We start from the raw sequence: 15711 nt of genomic DNA on the forward strand, positions 1-15711 counted from the left end.
TAAATGAAAGTACAATAATGCATCTCCAGCAACGTTGGCAGAGTCATGGAGTCCTCAGTAACACCTGACCTTCTGGTGAGCAGAGTAAAAGACACGGGTTCTCAGAGGGCGTGCTCAGTCAGATTATGAAAATTAAACTATTATTAACCTTCCACTTTAAATAGAAATAACCCTGGTACGGATTTCCAACTGGATTCAACTCAAGATGAAAATGTCCTCAGGGAGGTCATGAAGATGATTCAGACCAAAGACTATCAAATTAAAAGCAAATATATTTTGAACTGCAGCATCTCCTCGACAGAAAGAGGAACGAAGGAGCTACAACCTGCGTTCATTTGCCCTGTTCAGTGATGACGCATGATTTCTGCGAACTGTTTTGCCCACCTCTGTGCTTGAGTTTAACCACTGGATTACAGCATTTATTTCACTGGCTATTTCACTGCACCAGCTGAAGACATTCTCAAGAATGTTCCCAAGCATGCGACCTTCATTGAGGAGAGCCAGCGGACTTTCCTTTTGAGACCCGAGCCTCTGCCAGGAAGGTCACAGATTTCAGTGAGGTTTTGAGATGACGAAAGGAGGAGGAACTTGATGATTCAGTTTTGGTTGGTTCCGGATAACATTTTGGATCCACTAGTTATTTGAGGAGAGTTGCAGCACCAGCTACTGCCACCTGCTGTCCCACTGAGATTACTGCTATCAAGGGAATTTCAAATGCGCTCAACTTATATATACATGAAAAAAATATAGAGTAGATGTCTGCACTGAGTGTTTTTAGAAATTTTGGATCAATTTAATTTTTATGTTGCTCTTCTTTCTTTCTCCAGTTGCCGCTAAAACTCATAGATGTGATAGTACATGCTCACTGCACGTCCTTACTCAAAACAGTTACTGATTCAAATGTCTAACTTTATAATGTGAGGGCAGGTAGTGATGATTCTAGAAAGCATAACTTTGTTCTCGTCCATATTTTGGACCTCAGGCATTTGTCAAAGGCGACGCCGGTATAATGGTTGGAACTGGTGTTATTTGCACTTCTCAACTTCAAACATAGTGAAAGAGGAGGCCATGCTGCAAAATCAGAGTTATCAATGAATATGTATCTGGTTAACGCATGAGTAACACAGCATTCATTCTTCATTTTATTACTTTTGCAGGCCTGCGTTTCCATGTGATCACACCGGACCGTCTCTCCACACACCTCAGAGCTCACCACTGCAACTACACCACAGGTCAGTTGATGACATAACTGCATCGCCTACTTGCCGATAAGAATGGTCACATGACCAGAAGCATTTGCGAAACTGCGAGCTAGGAAGCTGTATCTCAATGCTGGCCTCTGGCAGGAGGTTTGGGAGCTAATGACCAGGGTCAGACAGGGTTTCATCCCCGTGGCGATTGGACTCCTGAACTCTGTGACCTCAGCGTTCGGCATATACAAATAAAATGTCTATATTTTATGATGTTTAGCCCTTTGATTCAGCTAATATTTATTTTGAAATTATATTATTTTGCCTAAGAAAATGACATCGGTCTTGTTTGTTATGTGGCACTTCCTGTCAGGGGTTGACACAAAAAGTCAGCCAGCTCCATCTTCACCCATCTTCATCATCCTCCCTGGTCACAGCTCTCCTCTCCGTCTCACATCCATGAACCTTAGCGGTGGGTCCACCCTCCTTCATTTGCTGTGTACTTCTAACATTCTTCAGCCGACAACTTCCCTCTCCGTTCTGTACGTGACCAAATATTTAATCACCATTTAATACACTTGCTGCGAACTGTTGGAGTCCATTCTTCTGGGATGAAGGTTTTAGTAAAGGTCTCCCATGTTATGCTATTTTGAGGAGCTTTTATTCTATTAATAGATCACAGTGGGACTGCATGAATGTATTAATATAAGAATCTTTAAAAACGGGGGAGTCGGAGCAGAACATGTGGATGACAGGAACGATGCATTATAGGAGATACCATGAGGTGCACCTGGAATATCTGAGAGGTCATGCGGATGCAGTATCATGATCCAATCCAGATTTGGGACCATCGGATATATTCTACTGTAGTTATCATGAAACCATGACTGTATCAAGTCTACCTTCAAGATCCATGCTCCTCCACGAGTCATGACAAGGAGACGACTCCACTTCAAAACCAAATCCTTCCCTGCATCACAGCAGCCTTTTGTAATGTAAATACATGAGGCGTGCTACGCCGTCCTCTGTCCTGCACTTCTCTCTGGTGCACTGAGTGCGTGGGTTCATTGATAGTATCTCTCCACAGCTACGTTAATGGCGGTGGTGCACTTGTCTCTAGACGCGGCATTAGCATGGTCAAGTTATTTCCTCTCAGGGGTTATTTCCACTCACTGAACAGGATTTTTCCGTTCACCCCTACAAACTTGTGTAAGACAACGGCAAGCTGTCCTTTTCCATTATTTCCTGTCAATATAAAGTTGGATGTTGTCAGACAAGACGTTTAACTCAAATGAAAACGTGATGTTTGACACATAGAATTACATACAGAAAATGGTGGACAGGCTTGAAGGAAAGAGCAGTGGGGCGAGTGCTTGAGATGCAGTGCTGGTGAATTCCTATTCGTGTTGAGCTCACATCCATTTTAATACTGATATGCATGTTCAGGACTCTACTAGCAGCTTTCACCACATTACCATTTTATTCTTGCAGTGTTTTGACTCAGTATCTTTGCCTTGCTCTTTATCTTTTGCATATTTTGTCACTTTTCACCAAGCCCTATCTTTCTCACCAAACATTAGCAACATTCTTAAAAATTATTCAGCAAACAATGCACGTAAATTCTTGTGTTTTTCATCGTCATCGCACTGCCAAAATGGCTCAGGGGTGTCAACCTTGATCACATAAGGGTCAAAAGGTTCAAACACAAACCAAGCAACACCATTCTTTGATAGGAAGATGCCCCATATTCTTTATTGAAATGCAAATTTAAGCATAAAGTTCCTCGAACTTCAAAACACGTCTTCTTCACCACACAGACTCATAATACCTGAGACAGTCTGACTTTCGTACTGAACCACAAAAATCCAACTAGCTCCCCAGCTTTCTTCACCTGCATCGAGTTTTAGGAATTCTCCAGATTAATTCTTAACATTTATAAACCCTACTTGGAAGCCTATCCCTATTGAGGGCAAAGTTTGAACACTATTTTTTGGGGGCAGGATACTTTGTTGGGGAGCTAGTTTTGGTGCATTTTAATTTTACATTTAGCTCCAGCGGGCCATATAAAATGACCAGGCTGTCCAGAATTGGCCCACAGGCCCTCAGTTTGACACAAGTCCAATGATGAAAAAAAACCCCAAACATTAGTGGAGAAGTGACTTTTCATGGATTAATTCAGTTCTCCACTATTTCCCAAAACTAGCGTTCAGTTTAATTGAAAGGAAGAAAAATCACGACGACCAGGACGTTTAGATGTGTGGCTGAAACTCTGAACAGTACAAGTTAATGGTTGACTGCTGGAGGCAGATTATAGAGGTTTACTGCTCAAATCGTCCTCCACAGATGCAAATGTTTGGGTAGGGAAGGTGCCGATGCTTTGGGATGTGTATGGGGTCTACGTGAATCCAGCTGGGGCGGGGTGAAAGAGTTCATGTGACTGTGTGAATTATAGTGGTGGATGAACAATGGACACGTTCATGTGTGATGCAACTGTAGATTCTTCTTTACACCCCAATAATAAGTCACTATAGAACCTTGAGGTCTTTCATATAAGGCTATGCAACTGTGAACGTGAAGAGGAGAGCGTCTACCGAAGGAGAAGCCGCTATGGTTTGAGTGCACTAACAAAGAGATGCCAGTCCAGCAGGAGGCAGCAGAGCTGCCCTTCAGTCGAGGCCGGCATCAAATCATAAAAAGAATATTTTGTTATACTGCACTGCACTTCACTTCATCTTCATTAGAATCTGGTTAAAACATTGTCAACAAAGCGGGTGAGAAGAGAAGAGGCCACGCCCTCCGTCATGAATCCTGCTACCAATATTGATGACACCCCTTTAATGGAAAAAGTTTATGATGATCAACCGAGATCGGTTTTGTTATTTATGGGTCATAAAGACGTGCGAGGCTGAAGGAAATGGGGCATGCCAGGTCAAGTCAAAACATTGATCCTAAAAAAGTCACTGAAAAGTTGCTCGATGAATCTCAGTCTGAGCTAAAGACATTATGTATAACAGCATTTGCCAAACTAAAAGATGCGGATCTGACAAATGCATCTCATGCTGGATGGGTCGGGTCAACAACGACCGCTATCAGTGCTGTTCACCAGCATGGTGTTGATGGAAATTCCACTACTGTAGGTGGGAGACAGAAAAGCAGAGGGGGGAGGCGTCCCCATAGACAGAGGGAGACAAGAGAATAGGACATGAGGAGAAGAGGAAGCAGAGGACAGGGTGAGTCGGAGGAAGATGATCCCCTATAGCGAGAAAAAGAACATAAACATGAGGTGCAGCACAACAATGATATGCCATTCAAACAGTGTATTAACAGAAAGAAGCTTCTACAACACGGTTATTTTTTTTTGTTTGAGAACACCAAACTGCATAGTCATCTAACCAAACAAGAAAGATAAGACGTAGAGTATGACTGACATTTCTCTGTCCTCTGACGTTTACCGTATGATCACCACCTTGAATGTTGACACACAACTGAAACACACTTTGTCACACAGTCGATTCAATGAACTGTTGCATGTACAGCTGACTTGTCAAAACATGCCTGGAAGTGACTCCTCGCTTCCACAACCGTCCTCAAACAGTCAATGTGTTTAGAACATGCATTCACAACCTCGACTGCCTGGGACTGGAGCTTTCCTCGGGAGACTTTCCGAGAATTCATGTTGTCACAGGGGCTCCAGATGTTCCCATCCTCTTTGTAACATCTGCCATCTCTCAGAATTTCCATTTTCCGTTGAGAAAACCTCACGTTGAACTTTTCATCCCACCTAAAGCAAATTTAGCACCGCAGCCCAGATGAATGCATAAACTTCTAAAACTGTGATTTGCAGTACCGAAGCAAGTACACTAGCAGGCGAATATAGCAACAATTGCAAGATATGAGATGTTACAATAGGAGCTTGTCTTATGGTGTAGAAAGGAGTTAAAGAGTCATGTAGCGCATCTTTATCAAGGCCACACAATCACAACAGTCACAGCAGCTCAGCAAATGAACAAGGAGACAATAGTGGGAGAAAGAAAAGGAACGCTGGATCCTCATCGAGAGTCAAGTGTAATCTCACTGCTTCTGCCAAATCGTGTAGTGCACTCAACAAACCCCACAATTCTGGAGAGATGACCGTTTGAAAGGATTTACTTACAACAAAGCTGCAGCTCGGACGGAGCGTTGCAGACTTTCCACTGGTATCCTTTTGGTGCTGATGATAGTTGAAGCAGAGGTGCCCCCTCCACCACTAAATATAGCCTACTGAGCGTGAACAGAGAGCAGCTTGTAGAGCGAGCCGTGGTCCTCCATGATGCACGGGCATTATATTTGCAAACACTACACACATTCTACAAACGGGAAAGGAAAGCACGAAACATGAAGCCTGACAGTTCAGCGCTGTCCCTGAGAGGGGAGGGAGAGCTGGAGGACTGGAGAGAGAGAAGGGGGAGGTCAGAGTTGGGTGGAAGCGGGACCTCCTGGATGAAAACGTACTGAAGATGTGTGAGATTAAGCTGGATGGTCAATGACGCCTGCCGGAGCTGCTGATCCTCACCTTTTCTTGCCGCCAAGATTTTCTCAAATAACGTCTCATTTTGCAGGGCAGCTCTTGCCTATCTTTGCCGTTCCGTTTCGCCAGACTCTTCTCAGGCTTTGGGCAGATATTCCATAGAGTTTATCCTCCAAGTCTTACAATATCCTTGACCTCACATGGCAAGCAGAATCTCCTGCTCCAGTGATGAGGAAAAGCTGATCTTTATAGCCCGACCTTGCTGACTGGAGAGTTCAGCTGACGAATAAATTAAACTTCAGACTTTTCTTTTACTGTTTGCTGTGAATCCGAATTTCATTCATTCGGTATCTTCCACTCAAGTCATATTTATAATACAGTGGAAATAAAAAAGGACTAGCTGGTGTATGATCATCTGGGTGTTTGGACCTGCGATGAACAAACCCTGCAATAGACACAGGTATTTACCTGCATCGGCTTTGCGACCAGTTAATGTCCCTTTATGTCAGCACGGTTGCAAGCGATTTTGTCGCACTAACATATTTTGTTCTATTAGATCAAGTTGCACATTTATGCAGTGGTACGACCTGTACCTTTAATTCAGATCTAGTCGAAACGTGTGTGTGACAAAAGGCAAACAGACTCGCAGACAAATATTCTGTGAATGAATACCCAAACTTGAACGCACGTTACGGAAGAACTTTCATATCACCTGCGGAGAGAGAGAGAGCTCATCTCCGTACAGCAGAGCCAGACCTTGCATTTGAATTCCCCAGGCAAATATGTTTCTGATTCAACAGAAATGTTGCCCCTATCAATAACCATTTGAACAAACCAGAAAGGTGAGGCAGTAGATCGCACACAGAAAAGCCCTCTATTGTTTAGGAGTCATTCTGTCCTCTACTTTGCCATGAGCGGGAATACCGTGTTTGAAATGGGAGCGACAGCATGAACAAGGTATTAATTTCTTCACAGGGTACAGAAGGGTGGCAGATACCAGATACGTTTTTTAATATTTCATATTTTACAAGATGACACACTTTCCATTTTTCCAGCTCATAGTTTCACACATAACTGACCTTATTGTTCTGAAGGATATATTCTCTTCATAGTAAAGGGGTCTGCCTGACAACAACTGCTCTTCACATCCCCCACAAAGAAACAAAGCTCGAATTCAATTGCAAACTTGTAGCTTGCTGTGACTTGATTCATCCTCATAGTTGCTCGCACATTTTCTGCTATTATGCTGACACAAACATCACTCATGTTTGCTCTGTGGCTCTCACTCACTGTCTCGTGCATCACAATTCTCGTGCTTCCACGAACACGCCAAGGTTCCCATGAGTGCTAGCTCACCATTCAGTGTGCCGTCTTCTTTGCTATTGGTGAAAAAGTACATGGTGATCCAGCCAAGAAGCTGAAGCCCCAACTTAAATAGCAAAACTCAGCCCACTTTATTCTAACAAACACACTTAAACATAGCTTTAGCAGCATGAGTCTGTGCTAACATGCAGAGCATGAGTGTAGTTATGACTTTGCAAACTGGTTATGCCAATTTTGCCTCAGCAGGGTAGAAATGGTTCCATCCAAAAAGTATTTTTGCAGCAATTTGATTGGAACATTTCCTGAAGATAATGAAAACATGCAAAACAGGCAGCAGTGAAGCATCACAGTGTTGCTCTCTCCCTTATGTGTAAAAGAACAGTAAAGTGATAACACAGAAGAAATGACTTTAAAGCAAAAATAACAGTAGTTAAATATATATATATATATATATATATATATATATATATATAGAGAGAGAGAGAGAGAGAGAGAGTATATATATATTCTCAATATATATATTGAGAATCGCATAAATAACATTTATAGCTTAATCCATAAGATCACGACATAATAGTACCTGCTTGAGTGTTTAGCAAGTTTTCCCGTTGTATGAATCATCTTTTATTGTTTCTGTCAGCCTGTGCTTCAGCATTTTCCCATCCATCTGAGACATGAGAGTCACAGACCAGCTAAACCTCCTCAATTGACATAAAAAAAGACATTTTTCCCAACTCTTTTTCAAGATCTGAGCTCCTTGTAAGAGTAGCAGTTTTACAACAGAGATAACTTTTGATGTGTGAAATCACAAGATCATCCAACTTTAAATCACTCTTGGATTCCATCCCGGCCAAAACATCAAAGATCTTCTCACAAAGCCTGTTATAAACCACTGAATAAAGGCGCCCCACCACCCACGTGTGTGAGGAAGGGAGGAAGTGGAGGAAGTCCGCTCAGCAGAGGGCTGGCTGAAGGCAGACGCACTGAAGAGGATCAGTTTATGACCCTTGGCTGTAACTCAGGCTCGGGCATCAAGACCAAGTCCAGTGTTTGAGCACAGACAGACAACTGGACTTGTTCGCAAAATGGGATCTGTCGCAGCATGCCAGCCGAACAAAGTACCTCAGACAGTACTCCACAGTTTCATCCGCAGTTTCTTGTTGTCAGATCACACTGAGCCGGAGTGAAGTGTGAAAAGGTGAATTGCATGTTCAGTCAATGAAGAAGCATGTTTGATGTGAATAGCCTGAAGTCGGCCATGCAGCGCGTTCATGCGCCCCAGGTGCAGCTTCATTGCATTTCTGGTGATGTGTTTTGGGTGGAGACACAGCGGATGCAGGCCACGTCTCAAGATGATAAATCTTAACATCAGAATCCGTCTGATCCTTCAGTGACGTATGCAGAGAGGGAAACTGTATCTGTTGTCACCATGGAAGCTGCACCTCAACCATTCAGAGTCCAGCTTTTACTGTGACGCATGCAGCGAGGGGAAATTCACCAACAAGAAGAAACTTGACATGGCCACAAACCTCAAAGATGAAGTATATCAGTGAGGAGAGGAAAACCACAGTTGACAGACTTGTGTTTCTGGCCAGGAATCTCTAGGTGCCATATACAAGGTCACATCGAGGGTCACGTGAGAGGTTTAGTTTATGTGCTACCGAAAAAATATAATTTACTATTTTGTAAGAATATGTATTTATGTTTGTCACTCAGTAGCTTGGCAGATTTATATTTTGATAATGCTAATTTTAGAGCCTGATTGAATGGTCAGTTGAGTTTTTTTTTTCATTTTCATTTCATTTATATTTGCAGGGCAGTTTGCAAAAAAAAACTATGTTTCAGCCAGTAGTGTATGTTACTGTGCGTAACTTAAACTACTATTTTAAACTAATATTTTTATGTTTTTTCATTGAATCCTTTGTTTACAGGCCAGTTTGTTTGGTGCTGCAACTTTGTTTAGTTGTGTTTTATGTGTGCAATAAATTTCATGAGGAAAAACATTGTGGCGGAGAATCGTGATATCAATTGTAAGATAAAAAAATCGTGATTCATATTTTTCCCCGAATCGTGCAGGCCTAGTTGTATAACACAGGTTGTTGTCCCTTTGGTTTTATAAAGTTTTTCTGATTCTGATAACTGTCCTCAGAGCACTTTATTGCTCCTCAACTTTTTTCCACCGCTACAAAGTACCAGAGAAAACCACATCTGCCAGACTAAACAGTTTTGTGTACAAAAGTCGGTAACATAAGCACAAAGGAACTGAAAGCCTCAACAGGAATGGCAGTGCAGAGCTCTTCCCATGGCCCCATGCCCTGTCGCCCGGTCTTGGACATCTCCCACAGGCTGCACTGTAAATAACCACATCTTGAATGCACCATGACACACAGCCCAAAAATAAAACCTATAAACCGGATCCATTATACTTGCCACTCAGCAGAACTGATTCCATATGTCCAGTCTGATATACAGAGCATCGACTGAACTTCCTTCTGTTCCACACCACTTCTTCTGTCTGACTTTTGTCACTAGACCCACGGATGCAGCTCCCGAGAGGATGGATGGCATAGAGCAGCGCTTTTCAACCGGGGTGCCACTAGAGAGTGTCAGGTGTGCCGTGGGAAAATGATCCAGTTTCACCTCATCTGTCCGGAGATAGATGACGTGAGGAGATCACGTGGATTCGCTGACATTCTTTCAGAGCTACAGTGCCTTGATGCGCTGATCTGTCCGTCAGTCAAAGCAGTGCTGCGGTGGAGCGCGGCGCTCCTCCTCCCTCACACTCACAGGCAAGAAGCTGATCACATGCGCAACTTCCTGCTGTTTTTAAACCTGATCCGCCTCTAACTTGACTCTCTCTAACTTGAGAACCATGGAGGGAGGGATCCTTGTCGGACCCGCGACGCCAAAGACTGTCTGCACCGCAGAGCTAACAGAGCTAATGTGACACCTCACTTCAAAGCTTTATTGATACTCAAGGACTGTCAAAGTTTGCTTTGTGGTTTAAAAGTTGGTGAAAAACTAAATGCACAACAAAAAATGTGCTCCAAAATGTGAAGAGAGAAAGAATCATTGTTTTTATGAAGCAAGCTCAGGCAAAGAATGCTAAGGATTTGTTCAAAACTACAATAAAATTATGCATAAGACAAGTGATAAAATCGAAACAGTTATTTAAAGTAAGTAAATAAATAAATAAATATATCATGCCATGTTGCTCGCCCCTTTCTGGACACATTTGAAACAAATACATTTTCTGCAATTTGTTTCTGCAAATATCCTTTGGTGGTGCGCCTCAGGATATTTTCAATGAACCAAGGGTGCCGTGGTTCGAAAAAGGTTGAAAAACACTGCCGTAGAAGACCACCTGCGCCTTCACTTAATGTCTAATACGGTCCCATTTATGACCCATAAACCAGCTTGGCCCCTTTTCCAGGGAATATGACACTATATATATGACTAACTTGACGAAGTATGCCCAATTCAGGCAACTCTACATATGTTCCATTGCAGTTCATGAGTCTTCAGTCTTCAGGTAGGGAACAGAAGGGGAACACAGGCGTCTCAACGTTGCCACCTATGACGGTATGGTAAGCTGTTCCTGGAAAAAGCTTTGCTGAGGAAAGGTTTGACCTGAATGCTCCCTCAGCCTCCAAAGAGCCTTGTAATGTGCGGTTTACCCTGGAGTTCAGCTTTTCCAAGTGAAGCTGGTGAACGTCTTGCCTCATGAATCGGCCCAGTCTCACTGGGCTCAACTGGATTATAAAGCGCAGGTTCATAGAAATCATTTGAAACACAGTGCACAAGCATGAGACCAACTCACATAACCGCCATACATACGCTGTTTTATTCAAAGGTCTGTCATTATTACACTCAAGGGGCAGATAAAACTAGAAAAGCGCAACAAAGTATCCTTCAAAGAAATTCATGGATCTAAAGTGCCACTCTCGGCCCAACATGATCCAATGTTAAAGAAGCGCAAAGAAATGCGCGGCGGACACGAGAAGGACATCCGGATCCCTCCCAAAATTGAATAATCTGTTCCTTGTAATGTTTCACATATTTTCTGGAAATTTCATCCAGATCCGTCCATAACTTTTGAAGTTATTTTGAGCAGTCAAACAAAAACCCGACACCATGGAAGACCTCCTTGGAGGAGGTACCTGTACAAACAATGTTCTATTCTGTACTGTACAGGAAGTAATGCGGGTGACAGCAGTAATGCATCACTCTGTGGCTACAAACTGCCAACAGTAAGAGGAAGTCGACCCTGAATGTTGAGGAAATATCGATGCAGCTCTTACATTGCAGGTGGCAGTCGCGTTCTGGAGTTCCGTCAACACACACTGCCAACGGAGGCATCAGTTCAGATAAAGCTGAGGTATGGCAAGCTGGGCTGCCGGAGCTTAGTGGCTAGCTTTCATCCGCTTGGTTCACAAAGTGCAGAATATCACAAGGACATTTACACCTGTCTTTACCAACTGATCAACACTCCAAAAGGATCATAATAAAACATATCAATTTTTCTCATTATCGAGTCAACAACGTCAACAGCCTGAATCCCGCCCTCGATCATCTGCCTTCTTGAGACCAATGTTAATTCGCTCAGGAAAACAAATAGGGCTAATAACAATGACCCAGGTCTGACCTCTGTTGTTAGGGAGGATGGGAGACACCACATTTCAGGGTATGGAGGGAAAGATAATACCTTGACTGTACTGTTTTCATTTGTAGTTATTGTATTCCTGAAATGCAAACAAACATTTACATTTTTTCCCCTGGTGCCAAGGTGGTGTACAGTAGCTGTCGTACCCAAGTGAAGGCCCCGACTGCTAGCAGATCGAGACAACCTTCACGGTGTTGCTGAAGCCACATTCTGTTAGCAAAACCATGTGAACATTCATGTCAAAGTCAGGGTGAGTCTATTAAAGTTCATGATGGAGGAGGACAGGTGTGACTCAAGAGTGAGATCAAGACAGGAGAAGAACATCACAAAGGAAGGAAGACCTACATTTGTACAGTCGAGATGACCACGATTCTGAATCAAGGACGACAAACAGAAAGGGTTTTTTCCATTTACAAAATCCAACAATCGCAGCTCATCTCAATCGATCCCGGGTGCTCCGACAGAGAGGTGCAAGAGCGAGCGCAGAAGGATCGGCTAGAAGAGACTCCTCACCCATCTGTCAGGAAATTATCCTTAACACCTGCCACCACGTTTTCGGTTGCTGCGGTGAGAATTTGTCACGGTGAACATTATTATTCTGTCCAAGGAAATGCAAATGGAGCGACGTAGGAATGTGCAACTGTAATTACCGCCACTAAATGGCTCATTAGGATTCATCGTTTCATTGAACGCCCAAGTGATCATGTCGCGTCTGTTTGTGTTTGTTGAGGGGCTGCTGAACTGTGTGTGCACGGGTTTATTTCTACCTCACCAGACATTATATCGGATTAACTGGGTGAAGAGACTTGAAATATTGATCGACAGCCTCTGTAGATCCAACAGTCATCACTGACGTGTCAACTGCTTTTTACTGTAAATATTTTCTCCATTTAAACTGTCAGAAACTCACGTCCAGCTCTGAATACATCGATATTAAAAAGATAAATAAAATCATTAAAACACTTAATGGTCAGTGAACATTCTCTCTGAACGTTCTTGACTCCAAATCTGAGACAGGCTGTTTTTTTACAGTCGAAATAAATAACTTTGCTGTACATACTGAGTAATAATATGTCAGTACAACACACAACACAGGAAAATGTATTGAGTTTGGTGTATATATATATACATATATATATATATATATATATATATATATATATATATAGTGATCTTACACTTACATAAAAAAAACTAACCGACAACTGACAGGCAGCGTTATCGCTCGGTCTGCCGTAACTTCCACTCCTTCATTCCAACCACAAACATGGGGAAATGGGTTTCCAATGAAAATGGCTGCCGATCACCGTGAAAGTCTCAATAATAATAATGACGCGGAAACCGCTTCTAGCGCTGTCATTTTGACATTCAATATCATTGGAAAGACTCGACAAATATTAACTTTAAGAGGGGATCGCAATTACGTCAGCATTTCCTTCCGTTAGTTCAACTATAAATCACGTTGTACATTACTCGTGATAAATACATGCAGTTTGAACTACCGCTAGCATTTCACTTGCTAGCTCAACTTGCGAGCCAGCGCAAGAAAGTACAGTAATGTTGAAGGGCTGCCTGAAATATATAAATAACATATCAGCAACCGGGTTGGGTGTGAAGCGTTTGATAGTATCGCATTACTGTAATCAGATTACATTTGTTCGCCTACAATTTACAAACCGTATCGTGGCGCTACTGTCCGAGAGCATTGAGACACAAATGAGACGCACCTTTCCGTTTTCACCGACGCAGCATCGTTTTCAGTGTCAGAAGTGTGTCAGAACCTCACAATAGCAAACGCTCCTGTGAGGTTCTGAGTCACAGCGGCAGTGACAGTTGCCTGTTGGAGAAGTTCTGAAAAACCAATGATTATTTGGAAGTGGAAACTTGCTTAACAACAATCGCCCGCGCTCAACCAGGACAAGGCTGTGGATAAACCAAGCGCTCCTCGGGTAAAAGTGCTTGTCCATATCTTATGTCTACGCTTTCAAAACGACGTTGGTCTGAACCAAGATTTTTGAATTGTGTATTGTATCATGAAAAAGGCGTCACTTGTGTTTCTAAAAGTGAAGAAAGGCATTAAATAATAACATGTAATAGATTAACCTTTTGAGTTACAGTCCATGTAAAGCGCAAAACACATTTACACACTTTTAAAACAAATTTAGAAAACTTTAGGAACAAATTTAAAATCTTCACTAAAAAATTACAGTTTGAAAATGTGTTTTCAGTTTGTAAATATGTTTGCAGAGTCTGTAAATGTGTTTTCAGAGTTTGTAAATATGTTTTAACATCTTTCTGCTTTTAATCGACTCCCAAAGGTGCCACCCCCTGTACAAGTGGAACATTCCAGCAACCAGGATCATGTCTGTATTGTAGGGCCCCCTCTTTCTGCACGAGTCCTCGTGAAGTTCGCTAACACTGGAAACACATTGACGAACTCTGAAAACACATTTATAAACTTTGAAAGGCACTGACAAACAAAGGGGAAAAACGCTGACGAAGTCGCCTGAAATGTTATGTTTTGCTAAATATGGACTAAACCGGTTTTACATTTTTTTTTCTAATAAGATCTTAATGTTGTGTCTGTAGTCTAACAGTTTCAAATGTCTGTTTAAATTACGATTCATGATCAACCAGGCTTTTTCTTCATGCTAAAGACCTATATGAATACCTGATGTGTTGGTGAGATTAGTTTTGTCACACATGAAGACATAAAATATTGAGATGGTACTGTATGAATTTGAAATATCAGGCATAACAGCTAAACACAAGCATCTTATCTTATCAAAACCTAACCTTATAAAGTCCAGACTCCAAAACCTATCAATTTAAAAAGTTTATACCACAATATAAACTCAATTGTCTGCAATTCTACAAACAAACCGCTTCTATTCTCAGAACCATCAAGCAACACCTATTCAACTCCAGTCAAAGAAAAGCATTGCAGCTCACAAACACGCTGGATGGACGTTTTGCTGATATTGAATGGCTGCAGTCTGAGGAGTTCGTCCTCTCGCTGAAGCTGATGAATTATCAATCAATCTATCTATCTATCAAACGCACCTGGAAAACTTCAAGCTTCTGCGCAGATTTGCTCTCCGTCAATAGTGATAGATGCCATGATGTGTGATCAGCAGATGGGGTCGCTGACCTTCTCCCTTACCTGGACAGGGCATGACAACTAATGAGGAGCAGCAGGAGCAGATGGGAGCAGGAGAGATGGAGAAGAACCAGCGTGCTGCTTCATCCGGGAACAAATCAGGTTTGTGAAAAACACCCCCTCCCCCACGTGGATCAGAGCAAAAGTTCATCTTCAGTTTCAGCATAATTCAGCCCAAATCGGAGGCTCAGTGGTGAGCACATTATATATTTACAAGAATGTATTGCTGTGAAGCAGAAAAAAAAAGAGAAGTGTTGACCCAACCACAGTCACGAAAAAAAAAAAAAAAAAACCTCATCGTAGCAGCACTGTTGTTTCCGTGCACATCAATATTCATAGCAGGTCCGGTCCAGAAGATGCAGACAAATAGTTTTCCATTATGGCATGAAATGCGCCTTGAAAGATTCATAGCGTTGGCTGTGGTCGGCTAATGATGAGGTCAGCTTGTGTGCTAGTGTACGTCAATCACGCACAGGCTTTTGTGTCTAGGTTACCAGGCTACACGACTTTCCATACTGGAGTGGACAGCACAACGGACTCTGACTCGAGAAGCTCACTTTCAACTGGCTTTTAAACAATGACCTAAAATACAGCAGCTTCTCCTTTTGTTTCATGGGGAATTCGAAGTGAGAAGAGAACCATATCATCCACAAAAAGGAGAAGAAGTGAGCGATGGAAGAGGATGATCTGTGGAAGATCAGACTGAAGACTGAACGGGAAACTTTAGCAGACAGTAGTGGTCACCATTTGATGGAGTTAGGTAGGTCAGTAGTAAGTTAGGCAGACCGATTGGATTCAGAGCGAATTGTCACTGAACGCTCACGACATGCACACATCAAGTTTGGAGCACATTCCAAGGAGCAAAAGA

The 15711-nt window shown here is 42.4% G+C and overlaps 1 protein-coding gene across 1 annotated transcript in view; it reads right to left on the reverse strand.

Annotated features, from left to right (window-relative positions):
• The window catches only part of atp2b2 (ATPase plasma membrane Ca2+ transporting 2), a 73934-nt gene extending 68394 nt beyond the window's left edge, over nucleotides 1-5540 (reverse strand). Inside the window, exon 1 of the mRNA XM_053867108.1 lies at nucleotides 5344-5540. The gene's annotated coding sequence lies outside the window, so the exon portion shown is untranslated. The remainder of the gene's footprint in view (nucleotides 1-5343) is intronic.
• Nucleotides 5541-15711: the final 10171 nt, after the last annotated feature.

This window comes from Synchiropus splendidus, chromosome 6 (assembly GCF_027744825.2).
Source record: "Synchiropus splendidus isolate RoL2022-P1 chromosome 6, RoL_Sspl_1.0, whole genome shotgun sequence".
Lineage (NCBI taxonomy): Eukaryota > Metazoa > Chordata > Actinopteri > Syngnathiformes > Callionymidae > Synchiropus > Synchiropus splendidus.